At 39.9% G+C, this 6,000-nt stretch overlaps 1 long non-coding RNA gene across 5 annotated transcripts in view; it reads right to left on the bottom strand.

Annotated features, from left to right (window-relative positions):
* Nucleotides 1-1,107: 1,107 nt before the first annotated feature.
* LOC135298785 (uncharacterized) overlaps nt 1,108-6,000 on the bottom strand; it is a 46,990-nt gene continuing 42,097 nt past the window's right edge. For 3 of the 5 annotated variants that reach the window (XR_010360807.1, XR_010360804.1, XR_010360811.1), the window contains one exon: nt 1,108-3,471. This is a non-coding gene — a long non-coding RNA (uncharacterized LOC135298785). Of the gene's footprint in view, nt 3,472-5,355; nt 5,775-6,000 lie in introns of all 5 variants that reach the window. The other 2 variants (XR_010360809.1, XR_010360808.1) reach the window with 2 other exon arrangements.

Genomic DNA, 6,000 nt, shown 5'->3' with positions numbered 1-6,000 from the left:
TTGTCAATTATTATTAATCGTATCAAAGAGTAAGACAGAGCTTGAACATAGTATGAAAGTGAACTTCTGGCATGATGAAGGAGGCAGGTAGGTTCTGGCAGAAAGGTGCACTTCTTTGTGCAGCAAAAGGGGGCTTCTCCTCTTCTCATCCCACCTCCCCAGTCACAAGCCTCCTTAGGCCTGCAGCAAAATGAATCTTGGTGAATTTTTCTCACTGCATTGGATAGGAGTGTTTTCACAAGCTAAATTTGCTTTGTTCCCTGTGCTTCTGAAGTTGCTGGTCCTGCTGCCAATAGAACAAGAATATAATGAAGGGTCTCTAGAGACGTTAGAGAGCTGGAAACTCCAGGGACAAAAAAGGAAGCTCTGTTGCTGTTTTACAGAAAGAAAAACAGTGGTATGGAAAATGAAGCTTCTCAAAAAGTATTTAGCCAGTGGTAAAATTGGAAACAGTTAAATAACTACCCATAAGAAACAAATGTAAAATCTACAGTAAAATGGAGACAGAGATAATATCTTCCTCAGTTCTAAAACTTTTAAATAATATTGAGATTCTGGGCAAATCTGTAGCACAGCTTCAATATCTTCAGACATTTCAGTAACTCATCACTTTTATGGTAGCTCTGCTAGTTCAGATCACTCCTAACATCCTGCATTCCTCTCATGATGTTGAATTGGCTATTGTAGTAGTCTAAACAAAACATTCTTGTAGTCGCCTTCCTTGGCTTACAGCCCCATCATTTATTATGCTATAGTGAGCAGTGTTAGGAAGGTAAACAGCTCAGCTTAATCCTGTCTTGTTTAAATTGGCCCTTGAAATGGTCAACACTTAAAAATATAGCACTAAGTACTTAATGCAATATTTTAGTACTTAATGCAATATTTTATTCTATGCTCTGGACCTTATCTCTACAAACTCCTTGATTTATACAGAGCACTGCAAACTGATGAGAGAGGATGTTTTCTAAGGGCTAACATAGCATTCCTGCAGAAAGAGAGCGGTAAATTTGGCTGACAAATCAATATTTTACAGGTCTGACATGCCAGACTGACTTCTTGAATGGCCCCACAAAACTACCTGTCAGCTGACACCCAAAAGCCTTCCCAAGGAGGGGTGGCTCAGCCATTCAAGACATGTCATTCCCAGTTCCCAGGCAATATCTCCCACATGTGCTGGAAGCATCACATGTTCAGCATCAACAGCTGAGTTTTTGGTGTGATGAAGTCTCAGCTGTTTGCAAGCTGGAGCCAGGAAATACTCTTTGTCTTCTCTGCACCCAAAGGGGTTCAAGGGTTGGCCACAGCAAAGACTTGTCTAGCCTGGAGTTGTCTGGGCTGAGAAGGAAATTCAGCAAATGAGGGAAATATTGAGGTATAGAAGTGGGAGAGCTGGTTTGTGAATGTCAGTCTTTTGCAGGGTTTGTGGTTCCTCTTGGCTGACTTCAGCTCTCAGGAGAAGAGGGGTCGGGGGCACTGGCGGTGAGGGCTGGATTCCAGGAGGAGGATTACAATTTACCTCCCAACTAGACTGGAGAGCAGCCAATGCAGTGCTGCATCTGACTCTTTCATGTTGAGAAGACCATGGGAGAATAATCCTGAATTTTCTGGTGTTGAAACTTGGAGCCACAGAGATTTTTTGGTTTTCATTTTGCATTGTTTCCCAGAGTAAATACATAATCACAGAATAATATAGGTTGGAACGGAACTCTAAATCCCACACAAAGTCTCAAAGTTTTTGCAGGAGCAGCCCTCCTCCATAATGCCCCTTCCTTTTTGACAGCCCCTTTGCAGTCCCAATCCCCTGCAGCTCTAGGCTCTGCCTCTCTACCAGCCCTAACAGCAACCCCAGGCATTGGCTGAGCCACACGGAAAGCCCCACAGTCCTCTTCCATAAGAAAAATTTCCAAAGGGAAAAGTCTGCTTGTAGACTGCCTACTTCTTCCCATTCCCACTTCAGCTACAGCTCCACACTTGGTCTCCCACCCAACCCCAGCCTTAGGCCTGTGCAGGTACTGAGCCTTAGCCCAAATATCCCACAGAACAGTCCTGCACGAAGTTATCAGAGGATAAGTTTTTTTTTTGCAGTTTTCCCCTTCTTTATCCCCTTCTTTGTCCATTTACAGCCAAACTGAGTAGACCTGCAGCCCTAAGCCTTCTCTCTCCTCTGTTCATCATCCTAATCCTAGGCATTAGCATAAACTAAACCTTAGGTCAAGCCATGTGAAGTTAGGTCTAGTTCCAAATTCTTGGCAGACAATGCTTTTGGCATCCTCACACCAAATGATCCCAGAAGTTAGTCTCTCTGCCATCTCCAATCCTAAACATAATCCTTTATTTTAGGGGTCAAGGTACAGTCTGGGTGTCAGCCCAAGATCCCCATCTCTGCCTCACATGATGCATTTCTGCAGGGAGAAGTCTTTCTGCAGACTGTTCTTTCCTTTGGCAGATTTATTGCAGTCCCACCCCAAATGGAATGCTAGGCTTTGTTTCTCTGCCATCCTTAATCCTAAACCTAACCTTTGGAATTGGTTTAATTTTAGCCAAAGACACCCACCTCCAGCTGAGTCCCGTGTGAAGATGTTCTCATGAGATGACTTTGGCAGCATCCCCTTCCTTTGCTAGTCCCTCACTACTTGAAGCAAGACCATATATACACTTCAAATTTACTTAAATCACTGTTTGAAATTAACTTGATGGGATATTTTAAGAAAGTGCAACCAATCCCATTTTGCCATTTATAATTTAGTAGGGTATTAATCCCACATTTGTTCAGGGGACTGACAAAGTTCCAAGGAAGTTACTATACTCTTACTAGTTCCTTACATACCAGCTTTTTCTTAAATAGTGCCAGAGACAAGAATTTTTCCTGAGTGAAGATGGTCACTTTTCTGACACTTGAGGTGTCTAGAGTGAGCAGAAAGAACCTTATTACAAAAATTAAAAGACAATTCTACAGAAGGAGCAGAATCACCAACTCCTGTCTTTATCTCAGGTCTCTAAATAACAGATAGTTTTAGTCTTGAATACAACTGGGAAGAGACCACTCAAGGTCTTCAAAAAGAAGGATGAGACTTCAGACTTGCCAAGCAGCTTTTGTCCTAGGGATCTGGAAAGTCTGCAGAGGCAAACATGAATCAACATCAATTAACACAATCTGTTCACTTTTTCCAGTAATTTGACAGATACATCCAATGTTTTCTAACTGCAAAACCACCTCTGCTTGGCTTCTGAAGGAGAGATGCTTTGAGGTCAAGATTTTCAGCACTATTTGTAAAGAGATTTACAGTCTTTGGAGAAAAGCAAACCCCAGCCTTTGTCAATGCCAACTATTTTGTTTATTTTTGCAAATTTTTTTTATTTTTTCAGAAAATGTTTTAGGTCACAGGGAACAGGCAGTGGTAGCACTAGGTAGATGCTTTGCCTGTTTTCATGAACGACACATCAGGAGATTTCATCCATCCAAAATGCAACCTAAGGGTTAAAAAACAATTATTAACCTATGTATTTTAAATCATGTTACTTAAAAATTACCAAATAGCATAAAAATTCTCTGTCATTATCACAGAAGACTTGATAAATGTCATGTTTAAATAAATAACACTTGAACAGAAAAATATTTATTTGTAATTTTTAGGATTAAGTGTAAACTAAAAACTCAATGTACAAATAATGAAGGTAATTTAAATCCAAGTGTTACCCTACATACAAACTGTATAAACAGCTGTTGCTCTCCAAGTTTCAACAGAAATAAAATGGAGCTCTTGAATCTAAATATCGTGGCTCTCAGTATATTCCACTGTAAATACTGTTTCAGATCTCATCATTTGGGCATTTATAACATGTAGCAAAATCAAAGCACTTGAGTAGCTCATAGCTTTCCAGATTTTGTACAGAAAGGAAACAGTTGCTCCTTGAGGAATTCCACTACTTCCCAGAAAAACAAAAATCTGTAAATAAAAGTGCTTTCAGGAAGACCCAGCAACACTGGACAGCAACTATCACTTGTTTGGTAGAAGGTATATGACCACTCTTATGGCAATGAGAATGTTTGAGAAAAGTGGCTGTTGGGGGGCAAGCAGATTGTTTCATTAATTTTTACATAAATGCATTGTGTTAAAAGACATATTGGTTCATACTTTAATTGCTAACAGTGTTCCAGAAGTGCCAGGGCTACCTGAAATAGCAGACTCCAAGGCAGCCAGCCCATGGAACAAACAAACTCCCCTGAATTAAACATTCCCAACCACTGCCTGGTTCCAGAGGCTGTGGGCAGGGCTGGCTGAGCAGAGGGCTCTGTTTGTCCACTACTCCCTCTTCCAGGACCTAGATTAGACATCTCCACTGATTGTGTCCATCTTGAAAATTTTTGTACTGTCTCCTTCTTAAAGACCTTTTGCAATGATTGATACGGACACACTCTAACATCTTATGTCTACGCAATCACTATCATTGAATTTCCACTTACATAATTTATATTGGTAATAAATTCTTCTACATGCTGCCTAGGCAGTTTTAAGGCATACAAATGTATCCCTCCCCAGGTTGTTCTGTGATTTTCAACCTGCTTTAATTTCTGGCACAAGAAATTTCTACTTAGTGCTCAGACTAAACAGAGAAGACTGAACAGATTCTCGTGTTTAGCTGAGTATGATAAACACATTCTTCATTTCTGACTGGTCAAGAGCAGAAGTACAGTGAAAAATGGGAAAATATTTTAAAACTTGAGACTTATGGGAGGCATCACATAGCTCAAGGATGCCATACTAAATATTGAATGTGGTAAGTAAAACTAAGAATAGTTCATGCATGATCCATATGCTGGAATCTAATCTAATAAATATTTGTCCAAAATTTTTGAATAATGAAAATATTTTAAAAAATGAATTATTCACTTCAAGACAATTTCCATCCAAAAAAACCCCACAGCTAAATTCAGAAAAAAAAGTTTATTAAACTTTTTTTAATTAAAGAGATTAATTCTAGTAAAGGGTAATGTGTGATTCTTCCCTGTCTTGTCTAGGTCAGAATTTACTGGAAAAATTTTATTCAAAACATTTAATTCCATAGCAAGCTATATTTTATACTGTATTCCTTTTCCAGTCAAAACTGGTCTGGTTGTCACTGAAACCTCCCAATGTGCATCAAATTCACAGCTACTGCACAAGGGTTTTAATATTCCTGAGTTCAAACTCTCATCCTGCTCTCAACTGTGCCACTTAAGTTTTTTTAGCAATATTTTGCTAATTAGTTTTAAGCTAATTAATGCTGCGTATTGGCCCCTCTCTGTGTGCCCTGGAGCCATTTGTTGTGCTGTTTTAGTACAGAGAGTGTTTTGCTACTCATTTGGTTCCCTACCTGGCACCATGACGGATGCTGGGAGAAAGGCCTGAGCCTCTGGTGTTTCCCTGCAGGGTTTGAATCTCCACTGCAAACTTTAGGCTGCAGCCCAGTTTGAGTTTAGAAAAACATTCTGAATCATTGGCAGGTTTGGTGCAGCTTGTTTCTGTCACACAGTAAGGGACTGTTTTTGTTGAATCTTGAAAGGAAAACTTTCCTGTTCCCAGTGGCTTACTACAGGATACTGAGCACTCATGTCAGGATGCTCATTTTTTAAACACTTTAAAACTGTAAATTATATCTGAAAATACAGAATGCAATTAAGGTGGATATTGCAGTCTCTTGCTGGTAGTCACTGTTTCTGGCGATTGTCATCACCTGTGACATAAGAAACAGCATGGGAGCCCAGTGTCAGAAGTTGCATATCACCTTCCATCCTGTCAGGAGAAATTCAATATTTAAAGATGCAGTCTGAATACTGATTCTGGAAGGAGTACAATGCAATGAAGAATCAGGCCCTTAATGTTTAATTTAATGTTCAACATTTAAATAGAAAGCCCCTTCTTCTGACTGGATGAGAACAAGAGAGTTTTTGGTTCTGGAGTCATATAGTTGGAATGTCAAATGTCACTGGAGATGGCAGAGCAGCTACTGCAATCCTCC

This window comes from Passer domesticus, chromosome 4 (genome assembly GCF_036417665.1).
Source record: "Passer domesticus isolate bPasDom1 chromosome 4, bPasDom1.hap1, whole genome shotgun sequence".
NCBI classification, from domain to species: Eukaryota; Metazoa; Chordata; class Aves; order Passeriformes; family Passeridae; genus Passer; species Passer domesticus.
The sequence above is the reverse complement of the archived record's forward strand: the minus strand, read 5'-3'. Positions and strand labels throughout refer to the sequence as shown.